This window comes from Panthera leo, chromosome B1 (genome assembly GCF_018350215.1).
Source record: "Panthera leo isolate Ple1 chromosome B1, P.leo_Ple1_pat1.1, whole genome shotgun sequence".
In the NCBI taxonomy this organism is placed as follows: Eukaryota; Metazoa; Chordata; class Mammalia; order Carnivora; family Felidae; genus Panthera; species Panthera leo.
In genome coordinates, this window is record NC_056682.1 from 151,560,916 (window position 1) to 151,574,603 (window position 13,688).

The window sequence follows — 13,688 nt, forward strand, 5'->3', positions numbered from 1 at the left end:
GAGCGTCCGACTTCAGCTCAGGTCACGATCTCACGGTTCATGAGTTCGAGCCCCGCGTCGGGCTCTGGGCTGATGGCTCAGGGCTGATGGCTCAGGGCCTGGGGCCTGCTTCCGATTCTGTGTCTCCCTCTCTCTCTGCCCCTCCCCCGCTCATGCTCTGTCTCTCTCTGTCTCAAAAATAAATAAACATTAAAAAAAATTAAAAAAAAAAAAAGAAGCATGATATATTATATTTAAACTAGACTCTGTAGGAACTATAGTGGCCATAGGTTCAAATTTTAATTCACAGATGGTCTTTATTGATGGGCCTGTTTGCAATCTTATGGTTCCTCTGTTAGACCTTAAAAATAATTTTACAGTGAAAGCTATGGACAGAGACAGTGTTCTTCCATGAGAGGAAAAATGTCATTGCACTGCAGAAAAATATTTGGCTGAACCCTATTCTCCAAGGAAGAACACTGGGTCCTAGAATGTTAAATAATCATAAATTTAGTCACAATATCCCATTCAGACTTCATCTTCAGTCAATAGTTTTAAGAGATGTGCTTTTAAGAAGGCCAATGTAAGCTTACAGAAAAGTAGAAACAGTACAGTATCCCTGATATAGAGACTCTCCAAGTACAAGTAAAATCTTTCTTTCAATTCATGCATTGGGTTTCAAAATGGTGTCAAACACCTAAAATCCCTATATTCTTTCATGAATTATTTGGAACCTCTGAAATTTTCCATCTCCATTCTCCTGCAGCCTTAAACTAAGGTGATACATTAGCATGTCCAGTAACTGAAGAAAGCAAGTGAGAAGATTCTTGCCTACAGTCCAAGTACCACTTAATGCATCCTGACTATTCCAATTATTCCCTAATTTTATCCTTTTTACACCTACATTCTGGATAATTTTGTATTTACTCTTTAATTTTTTTAATGTTTAGTAATTTTTTGAGAGAGAGAGAGAGACAGAGCGTGAACAGGAAAGCGTCAGGGAGAGACAGGGAGACACAGAATCTGAAGCAGGCTCAAAACTCTGAGCTTTCAGCACAGAGCCCGATGCAGGCTTCAAACTCACAAATCGAGAGATCATGACCTAAGTCGAAGTCAGATACTTAACCAACTGAGCCACCTGGCACCCCTGTTCTTCAAGTCTGTAATTTTGACCCTCAGAATTGGCTGACACTATTTCCTTTAGCTGCTATTTGTTTTAAGTAGAATGCCTAGCTCTTCAAGATTTAATTTCAAGTTGCAGATTAATTGGCTGGTGTTATATTGGGTCTTTTCCAATCCCTTGCTTATATGCTTTGGACACAGACGTGTTCTAAAAATAATGTAACACTCCATATGGACTGGCAACAATAGGAAAGGGATCATTTGGACATACACATGACATCTATCCCAGAAACTCATACTTTTAATGTGTTTTTAGAAACCACTGATAATTTTTCAAAATTCTACAAGCTTTGATCATTCTGTTGGAAGCTTTAGTATTATTTAGAGATAATGCTTATCCTACTGATTGTGAGGAGCATAGAAAGAGTATAGTAACTTTGTTCTTTATATTATTGATATTAAAAGAAAAAAAAACTGATGTGAGAAAAATCCACTACAAATCCATAGTAAATTTGTATCTGTTATTGGAAAGACCCAGTGGCATTACCTGTTTAGCTTTGCCTTTGACCTTCAATATATCCTAGAGTTTCAGAAAATATTCTTTCACTAAAAGTGAATGAAACCGAAGCCGAGATTTTCAAGGAAGAGTTTGAGCCTCAAGGGATAGGCCTGTACACAGATTAGCATGACTGGAAGTTGAACAAAGGGGCAGCCACAAGCTTTCCCCTGACCTTTTCCCTTCACTCAATGGCATTTATATGAGCTTAGACTGCAAGTATTTTAGAGATGGTGGAAAGCAGATCTGGACACAGTTCAAGCTATAGTGATTCTTTTTTGCTCCAAAGAAATGTAGCAAGTTATTTTTTCTCTTTTTTTTCCCTTGACCCCTGACATAACTGAAAAAAGAAAGAAAGAAAGGGAGAAAGAAAGAAAGAGGAAAAGAAATTAACTGTCTCAAGGTAAACATAGGAAACTATTTAGAATATATTCGAAATTCTATATTGGTAGATGGAAATCTAGTTTCTGAAACTACAAGGCAATTAAGTTAATGTGAATTTAATCCTGTTCCTCTTATGAAGAGGAAAGTATTTATGCCAATTTTTAGAGAGGAAAATTTAGGGAACACTAGGACAAAAACAAATAAAAAGAAAATCACCTCTGTATTCAGTAATGACATTTCCGCTATCCCTATTTTTAAGAGTTTTTCCTGTATAAGCATTATACTTCTGCAGTAAGAGGAAAATGTTAATAGTAGCAAAATTAGCCTATCAAGAGTTATTGTCATATGCTAACATTTGTGTTGAAATTACTAATTTCTGGAAACTTTACTAGCATTGATTTTTAAGATTTTGACAATTGTTTCTATTAAAGCAAAATTACAATACACACAAATACACAGATAACACACACACACACACACACACACACACACACGTCCATTGACCTTGATGCAGAAAAAGACAAAAGTCTCTATAGCGATGCTATTGCTGCCCCCTCCCATATACTCTCACCCACTGACTTCCCCAGCAATTTTAGCTGACGGTTTCCAGCCCACCCTCAGCTTTTCGTTTAAATCCTTTTATTTTGTCTTTTGAGGACTTTTTTAACCACTTGACTAAGGTATGATTGATGTGTAAAAGGTTGTACATATTCAATGTATACAATTTCTTAAGTTTGGGGATAAGGGTACACCCATGAAACCATCACCACTATCAAGGCCATAGACATATCCACTAAACATAAGATCTACTCTCTTAGTAAATTTTAAGAATATAATACAGTATTGTTGAAGATTTTGTTGGTACCTGAAAACTTGCTTGGATACAGTTAGAGACAACTTGTAAGTTTTAGGGAGTTAGTGTTCCTCAGTTAACCCTCAGACAATGAGGACTAGGGTCTTCAGAGAATCAGTGCAAGCAAGATCTCCCTTTTTCTGGAAGGATGATTTAAATCCTGATCCAGTTTCCCAGAGGGTCCTTAGAGGACTAAGCCTGAACTCTAAAACAGCAATAATATTAATGCTAGCTTCTCTTCCCTGCCTCACACTTTCTTACTTGCACTTCCTGAGATCACCTTTCATATACATTACACATACCCAAGTTCTTGTCTCTGAGTGTGTGTTTAGGGTCCCTCAAACTTGACATACTGGAGCAAAGCAAATATAAGTTGTTCATTTGAGTTACCTCTGCTGTTGAAATAATCAATGATAGAAACCCTGGTTAAATTGAATGCTGACAGGATTGTAAAATGACCAAAATATACTGATTTTCAGTTTATTTTACATTTGCAGATCAAAAGTCTCCTATGATAAATACAACTATATTAAAGCTATCCAAGTAAAAATATTTTAAGTGAATTGCACATTTATTTTTAGTAATGTAGAATAAGGCATTAATTCTGCAATTACAAAATAATTGGATTTTTCTAGAATGATAAGCTCCAATTAATTTTAATAAGATTTCAACCATTCATATTGGTTAGCTGCCCAAAGAAGAAAAAAAAATTCTAGTCAATATGTTTATCACTATTACAACAAATACCTTCTGTACTGAACAATTTGTGTTTGGTTTAATCTTCAAAATTACTTAACTATCTTCAGATGAATTCTGTTCCAAGTAAATTTTATTTTAGTTTGTCTCTTCTTGCCATAGAGAATAAAGCACTTCTATAAGGAAAAAACATTGAGGTGGTTCACCATACCTACCTTAAAATAAATTTGTTTTTATTTCCTTTTAAGTTAAATTTGGATATTTATCGTGAGATTGTGCATTCAGGGTTGTCCATAGCCCAGCTCATTTTCAGTAACAGTAAACAGTAATACCCATACTTTTCTATTGGCTAATGTTCTAAGGTGGCATCTGTCATCAGCATCCTCATATAAACTCACCATTGCTACAGCATCTGTTCCATCACACAATGTTCTATTTCTGTGTCTCACACATCTCACTAGAGAGGAACAAATATACTATTTTAAAATAAGTTGCCAGTGTTTCTAAATCAGAACTCAAATCATCTTGCCAGAAATGTACGTGACAGAACAGGAATAAACTATGACTTGTGACTTTAAAGAGTATAAAAAAATGGGTTAATTGTTTCATTTGTATTTAAATATTAAGATCATACAATTAAATAATTGAGCACAGGTTTATGCTCCACTTTTCACCTTTTTTTCTAATATATGTAACTTAGTTTTCATTTGGGATTGTAAATCTACTAATAAAGAACATGGAAGTGTGACAAATCTTTTTGAAACTTGGTAGATTCAACATAGTTAATTTTCTATGCCAAATACTTCTCCTGGGACACAGTGAATTAGAACTGAAACATGAATTCATCTGTCTATTCATCCATTCATTCAGTAAGTGTTGATTGATCATACTATGTGCTGGGACATAGGGATAAAATAATTTTTTTAATTTTTATTTATTTTTGAGAGAGAGTGAGAGAGAGAGCACGAGTGGGACAGAGACAGACAGAGAGGCAGACACAGAGTTCCTCCAGCAGACTCCAGACCCTGAGCCATCAGCACAGTGCTGGACATGAGGCTTGAACTCAGGAACAGAGATCATGACTTGAGCCAGACTGTGGCGCTTAACCAACCAAGGCACCCAGGACCCAGTAACAGTAGTGCCTGGTTTCATGGAGCTTATCATTCTAGAAGAGGAAGGTGGAGAATAAGAAAATAAAACATTTAATATATATCAGGTGGCATAGGTGCTGTGAAGGGGAATAAAGGAGGCTATGGGATAAAAGTTGTAAAAGAAGGTGTTATTTTATAAAACAGTGATCCTGGAAAAGGTTTCTAATTCAGAGGAAAATATCTCAAGTGAAGTTAATATTTGAAATCAAAGGTTCAGGAAATATATAGTTATTTTTCCCTTTTAGAAAAGCTGATTATAAAACATCTTGAATGGTTAAAAGATAGTAATACACTTGTACAAAAGCTAGTTAGGGAAAACCTAAGACTCAACAAGACCAACAATGTGCAATCCCAAAGCAGAGTGTAAAAGTACATAAGAAAATCTCAAACAGGCCAATCCCTAGGAAGACTTTCTACTGTGCTTCAGTGCAAGCATTGTATTTAGATGCAAACCCTATACCAGTTTATACAACTTAATGGAGGGGAGACTGCTTTTTCTTTTCTTTCTTTCTTTTTTTTTTAATTTCAAGTTTTATTTATTTTTGAGACAGAGAGAGACAGAGCAATGAGCAGGGGAGGGGCAGAGAGAGAGCGAGACACAGAATCCGAAGCAGGCTCCAGGCTCTGAGCTGTCAGCACAGAGCCTGACACAGGGCTTGAACCCATGAGCCATGAGATCATGACCTGAGCCGAAGTTGGATGCTCAACTGACTGAGCCACCCAGGCGCCCCTGCTTTTTCTTTGTTTAGGAGGTGCAGCATAAATTATGACCACAATGTTAAATTATTCATCTTACTGCTTTACAACTATTTGGGAACATTTTACATGAGGAAAAATATGTCTAAATACAAATGAAGGCCACCCAATGTGTGAAAGGTAGCAGCATTTTGTGGCACATGGTGTGTTGCTCAAAGAAAGACATGATAAAATTACATTTAATTATGTATTTATTCAATTAATTTATTTAAACAGTATTCACTTCAAACTAAGTAGATATGCCATAGGACTAAGAGCTTTGAGTTTTTATTGGTGTTCACAGAACATAAAACACTGTCATTATTTCATTATGTATGTATTTTAATTTTAAAAAGGCTAAAAAGATAGTTTTCAATGTGTAGAAAATGTATTATCAGAGAACCGAGTTATTTTTAAACCAAATTTTCAATTAATACTGGATGTAAGCTTCTGAAAAAATAAATCAATAAGTGAGCAAATCAATGGAAGTATTTGAGGAAATGTAACCCCTTACAATGATGTTAAGATAGGATCCTTTCTTCCATTAAGCTTAGAATTTAGTTATAGAAATAGTACATATTAAAATAATGGTGAAATACCAAACAGGCAAGAGTCAGGTATTATAGTGAAGACTGAATCTGCATACTATCTGATGGTATGTACATATTGTTGTGATAATTTTACTGGGTCCAGAGTCAAAAGACATGGATTCCTACTCTGTCACTGCAATTTCATAACAGGGTAATTTTGAGATTCATTGTATACATCTCTCGTCAAATATGCAAAAGATAGAGAGGCTCAAATGAGGCAATGCACGTGAAAGGTATCAAAAGTGGTTTTGGTTTTAACCACCATTAATATAGGATTCCAGAAGGATAGTTTTATTGATTCATTCATCTCTTTAATGAAAAGATGTTTATTGAGCTCCAATTATATGGCAGGCACTGTTCTGGGTGCTGGATTAGACTGGTCCTATACTCTGGGCAAGCTTATATTCTAGAGGAGGGAACAGAAAGTGAAAAAATAAACAGGTATATCAAATATCAGATAAGATTATAAATGCTGGAAAAAATAAAGCAAAATAAGGGGATGTTGCATGACAGCCTTTTGGGAGAATTGTTTGAAACAGGACAATCAGGGAAGTTTTTTCTGAGAGATATCACATAAGAAGAGATCTGCATGAAAGGAGGGTGAAAAGTATGAAAATTTTTAGGGTAAGAGAGTTTCAGGAAAATGGGTAAATAAATGCAGGTGCAGTCAGGGAATAAACTCCGTGCATTGGGAGAAGAGCAAGGAGGACCAGATGAGTGAAGACCAGAATGATAGAAGGAGGGTTTGTGGGTTTGTGGAGAAGGACCTAATATGGGAAAGGAGATGGGGATAATCAGAAAAAACAGAGTGAAGAACTTTACCAGGATCTGGAAGGAAAGTTGAGATTTCTGTAGAGAAAGAAAAGCCAGGGACTCCATGATGAAGGAACCATGGAAAAGGAAGTCCTAAAACAAACATTAAAATATTGAGGAATCAGGGGCACCTGGGTGGCTAAGTCAGTTAAGCGTCCAACTTCGGCTCAGGTGATGATCTCACAGCTTGTGAGTTTAAGCCCTGTGTCGGGTTCTGTGCTGACAGCTCAGAACCTGAAGCCTGCTTTAGATTCTATGTCTCCCTCTCTCTGCCCTTCGACCCTGTTCATGCTCTCTCTCTCTCTCTCTCTCCCAAAAATGAACAACTTTTTTTTTAAATTGAGGCATCAGGGTCAAAATGGGAACCGTAATAGAATAGTGAGCCAAAGCAACAATTTAGAAATAAGCAGCCATAAAACAGCTCTTTGATATAAAGATTATTTGACAATGATAAAAAGGGTGGTTTGAAAGGATAAGCATCTAAGGTCAAAGGTACCTACAAAATGATATATTAGCCCAAGTAGGCAAAAGCTAACTGATTTAAGAAATGAGCTACTAAATCTCACTGGTTTCACATAAATAGTTTATTTCTTGGTTAAATCACAGAGAGGGAAGTACCTCATGGGGTACTGCTCTGCACTGTCATCCCCAGGGTCTTGCCAGACCATGGCTTCACTGGCCTATAAGTCTTTGAATTCCACTGTTTTCAGCCAACTGATGGGAAGAGCATAGCCTCAGGTTCGAGGCTGTTTATTCTCTACTCTGGGAAGGGGAACGGATTACTTCATATTCAATAAGCTGGACTTAAGTCAAGTGGCCACACATCACTGAAAAGGAGCCTGGAAAACACAGTCTAGTTGTATGACCAGGAAGAAAAACAAAATGGAGAAAATACAGTCAGAGATTCACAGACATTAGATATGAGTAGATAGCACAAAAGAAATGTAGTCAAAAAGAATATAGACATTAGAAAGAATAATAGCATATGTAAAATAAAGAGCACAAAGAAAACCATCCAATATCATAGATGCTACCTCTCTTATTTTAATATTCTTATCAAAATAAATATGAAAATTTGTCATTATCAAAAAGCTTTTCAAAAATATCATTAGGGCTGACTCTTCATAACAAAATGTTCTATCTTTCATTAAAATATTACCTATTGAATTTCATATTTTCCAGTTTTCTACCCACTCTTACAGTACATCCGTGTGGACTGTGGCATTTAGATAATGGGATTATTTTTAATCAGTTATTTTTTTCCATGTTCCCTAAGTGAATAATGCTGGTTCATTATGTCCTCATTCTAAAATGCAATATGTGTACGCATCTGTGTGATTTTTTATTTATTGAAAAACTTTTTTTCTTACCAATTAGAAACAAAGAGAGCTTAAAATGAGGTTTTCCTCTTAATATAAGGCAAAGATATAAAAACAGCAGTTTGGTATCTGGAATTATTTGGAAGCATCAATGAAAGCAAGATTTTAAAATATAAAATAATATTCTTTTAAGATAATGTAGTCAACTTATCCAGAATGGTTGTTGAAATCACATACGGCTTTACAAGTCTGACCTGTGGGGCTGTGGCTGATGGTGACTCATGAAAAATACAATGCTCTAAACATCTATATAGTACTATGTTGGTAGTAGTAATTATAATAAAACAATTGCATTTTTAAAGTTTATTTATTTATTTATTTTGAGAGAGAGAGAGAGAGCGCGCGCACTGAAGAGGCAGAGAAAGAATCATAGGCAGGCTCCACACCATCAGCGTGGAGCCCGACACGAGACCTGAACTCATGAACCATGAGATCATGACCTGGGCTGAAATCAAGAATCCAACACTTAACTGACTGAGTTATGCAGGCGCCCCAAAACAATTACATTTTTTAAAGTTTACTTTGACATGGAAGAGTATCCTCAAGCACATGATCTACTAGGTAGCAATTCAAGGAGGCACTACACAGAATTATTATCCATTGAATTCAGGTGTAGCAGTAATTAAACTTATATGTGTGAAATAACTATTGGCTTTACATCAGATCTAAAAACCTCCTATCATTCTCTCATATTTATTCTTTTTCCCTCTCTTTCCTACTATTATCTGGTGTCTAAAATCTAACTGGATCTTATATTCCAAGACTATTAACTTCTGATAATAAGCAGATGCTATAATGATAGTGCATGTGTAAAGCAGTGGTTTTTAAAAGTATTTTCCCCCATATATCCCCTATAAGGATTTAGAATAAAACAAGTATTTTCAAGAGAGTTTCTACAGTTCAAAAGAGCTAGAAATTTTGGAATTTTGTGTCATTAAATATTGCCATTTAAAAATGGACAGGTTATGTCAATTTTTAAAATTATATCTAATGGTATCTAAATATCATAATGACTTGATACAAAACGTCACTAATTTAAAAGAAATACATGGGCATGTGTAATATTGAATGGTTTTTACTTCTTTAGATCACATTCAATCCCAATTCTTCCATCAAATTTTATTCGAATATATACAATACACTTGAGTCTTTGCTGAAAGACTTTTATTGTTTCTCTTCATTTTTAAAGTTTCCTATAAGCATAAGACAGTAAATATTAAAAATTATTTTAGGTTGACATCTTTCCTATTATATATAAATGTAATGGATAATTGATCAAAGATATCCTATCATGTATCCATGGATGAATACTATTTATTGTGAGAATAATGTGGAGTTGAACATCCATTGTATTTTTTTATTTTAAAACATAGGTCTGAGGATGAAGAAACTATGTCCATCTAAGTAAATATTTTTGTACAGACTTGTTATAAGCCTATAACTCAATTCTTTGAACCTCTTCTGAGTTTTGTGCCAAAAATCTCATGCTGATTTCCATTAAAAAAATATTTCATCATCTGTCATCTGATAACTAAATTTGGTTCTCCTTCAACTCTTGAAAAGTATGAATTGGAAACCACCTTAAAAAGCGTTTGTCTTCACATCATTAAAGTCATTCATTTTCTCAACTCTAACACAAAAATCTAGTTTGTCCTCTGTATATGTACCAGAGAGAGAGAGAGAGAGAGAGAGAGAGAGAGAGAGAGAGAAAGTGTGAGAGAAACACTGGAGAATTTTACATGCTGGAACAACAATTAGCCTTAGAATGGGTGGGAAGCATCCCTTTTAGTATAAAGTATAGATAAATGTATTAGAGAAAGTAGATGTAGGGAAGAAACTGCTTCACTCAGAAACCTTATCAGTCTTAGGAAGGAATCCATATGGAAGTGAGGATCAGGAAATTAATTTTCTTAAAACCATCTGTGCTTGTATCTTATAACCCCAGGCTATGTATACCCCAGTTGGAAGACAACTGGTCTAAGGAGGCTGTCTGCAAACTGGAGACAATCCCTTGGAGAATTTGAATATGCAGACTGACACTGTTTCCTTGCTTAGTCCCTTTTTTTTGGGGGGGGGGGTCACATGTCACAGATGGCATGCGATATGTCCTGTGTAGAGTAGAAGTTCCACATCCTGGAATGATTGACAATGTCACACTTAATCTTATATTTGCCTCAGCATTTTTCAACTTACTGAAGTTTGCATGTGCACAGTTGAATGGATTTACACACTATATGTTTTGTAGTTTTAATACAATATTCACAAAATGGACAAGTAGACTACAAAGACTTCTGCCAACTTCACATGCATTAAAGATAATATACGATTAATAATCCAAACATGAACAAACATCAGAAAATGGCAGAAATCAAGTCGAATCTTCTGGTAAGCCACGCTGCAAGACAAAAACAGTGATGGTTTAAACTGACATGACAGGAGGATGGCAAAAAATTCCAAATTGTGAAAAGACAATGTGAATTATGTGTAGTTATGTAATTAATGAAATATTTAAAATAAGTTTTATCATTTTTGACACCTCTGTATTTTGTTGTCGCTTATAATGTACATACTTGCATTAGTAAGAAGCATGTATATATGATTTACAAATAAATAAATGTATTTTGGAATTTTTGTACAAAAATATTTTAATGATGGGATGTCGTATCAAAAAATTTGGAGGAACACTAGTCTAGAGAAAGCACTAGTGTCAACTTTCTTATAGGATAAAAAATCAATAGCTTAGTAGCTACCTATCTAGAAATTGTGTCAGCTTTATTTCCTCTCTATAGTTTGCACTAGATGGCAAATATAGAAGAAGCAGTGAGGCTTGGGGACAGTCTATTTCCAAAGATGCTTATGACATCATAATTATGCTATTCTACGTGTGTAAATAGTTGTAAATGATATTATGATTCTCACATAACTTATATGTAAATAATTAAAGACAATGATTTTTTGGAACAACAACATGTAAAGATTGGCAAAAGATACGTAATTAGACACAATTTTCTTCCAAGTAAGTCATTTCCCAGCAATGTTCTTAATATAAATTCCAACAGAACTTCCAAAATATTTGAGTCATGACCTGAACACTGCTTTGTCTCAAGCTGGCATTCCTACCACAGAGAAGCAGAGGCCTCTGCAGGAAAACAACAACAACAACAACAACAAAACCAAAAAACAAAAAAGACTGGCCTCTTTGCCAATTTTACAAGTTGGCCATAGCTATATTCATCAATTCCTTCACAGATACAGAGTTTGCATATAAGATTTTTTGTGGCTGTGTCCTATAGCTCTGGGCAAGTGTTCAGTTTAGTGATAGCATTACCATGAATGCATATGCTTCAGGTTAACAAACATGGAACAAATAATATTTATATTTCACTGATGACCAAATTATAGACACTTAATTTCTAGAAAATGCATGACTTGAACTATCAGTGTGCTTTAATATTAACAATGGATACTTAAAATAACTTTGATCTAGTTCCTTATATCAGATTTAAGAACTGCAATCCAGACAGACTGAATACAAAGTAAGTACTATACAACTCAAAGCAAAAGCCATACAACTTAGAACACAGAAACACCTGAAAAAGAACCAGAAGGAATAAATGAATTTGTCTGCACTAATTAGCAATTCTCAAGCTAAGGCATATGTGAACAGACTGGACGATAAGATTGAGGCTAAAACTGACTTGAAAACAATTAAAAATACAGTTCTAGAAATGGCTATAGGAAAAAATTGTAAAAATTGTGAAAAAGGCTCTTTATTAGGCATGGAACATTTTCAGCCACACTTGCAAACACAATTTTATCAGTACTTGTGTGCAAACTTGAACAATAATTATATACATATACATAGTTTCATTTGTATTTAATATTTATCTTTCCAGAATATGTTATTAACTAAAAGTTAACTTCTTTTTACTTAAATAGAATAAAATGATGGTGATTCAGTTACTCATAACTGAAACAAGTTTTTTTTCTTTTTAATTTAGACTTCTATTTAAAATTGATACACAAGATACTGTAAAAAAACTTTCATTAAGCTAGAAGGAAAAACATATTGCACTTTACAATAATAGCCCAACATAAACCCACAGCCAAGCACTAATCTAGATTTAATAGTTGACTTTTGTGATTTCCTTAGAGTAATGCTAAAAAGCTTTAGAGTAGTTTGCTTCATATTGTGTCTTTTCCAGGTTTGCTACTCATTCAAAATATAACCCATTAAAGACTGTTAAGTAAGAAGACAGGAAAAAGTAAATAGGGAAAAATGCATTGTGTACTTATTTTTATCTATATTATTTAAATATATTTTGTGTCACCACATTGAAAATCTGTATGCCTTTTAAAATGCAAAGATACTTAAAAGTCAGTATTTTTTTTAACATTTTGCAAGTACATATACCACCATCTTGGAGTTTGAAAGATTCTTAACACATTTAAAGATGTATGCATTAGACATGATTTTAATACAGAGTAGTTACCACAAAATCACAAAGTATGATAATTTGTGAAAAGTTCTCATCTATAAATAAGAAGGCTTAGAACATTTAAATTATCAATTTAACTCATCTCATAAACATGGCTTGATTATATACACATTATTATATCTCAGATTATTCTAGACATTGTCAGCAAAAATTACTAGTACATGTTTTCTGCCATTAAAGACTTTATGTAGTACAGGAAAGAGTCATCAGTATCACCAACTCTAAATGTTACCTTGGAAATAATACTAAATTGCAGGTGGAGTCATTTATTCTTTAAGGTTTTGGCCTGTTGGTAAATACTTAAAAAATAAGTGGTATTTGAGAAGATCATTGTAGGATGAGAAACAATCCTGCAGTCAGGGAAGTCCAAAAGATATTGTATTCCATCCCAGTGCTAACATCTTGTATTTTCTCATTTCCTCTTATATTTCCTTTTATATTTGAAATTGGATAATTTCAAAATTATCTAAATCATTTTAAAACTGTCTTATCCTTCAGGTTTTGTTTGAAAGGACATTTTCTATGAGAAATCACCCATGAATCACCAATACTAGTTTTCCCTGTTATTCAGTTTGAGTACCTTAACTTTTAATCAAGGAATTTAAGCTGCTCATAGTTACTTCCATAACACTGTATTTGGTCTCTTGCGTACTTTTATTTTATGATTTGCATTTTATGCATTTCAGGGGTTTCTTTTTGTTCCATCTTTTGTTTCACTAACTTAATTCCTTCTGCAGATTCAAACATTAAGGTGCTAATTTCAATTCAGCTCCTTAAGACTTTAAGATTTGTTTTAAAAAAATGAGTTATATTTATATTAAATAAGACAGTTTATTTTTAGACTCTTTTACTCATTTTCCTTACATTATTTCCCTAACATTTTTCCAGTTCATATTTATTTTATTGTGAGGCCACAAGCTCTATATTAAAA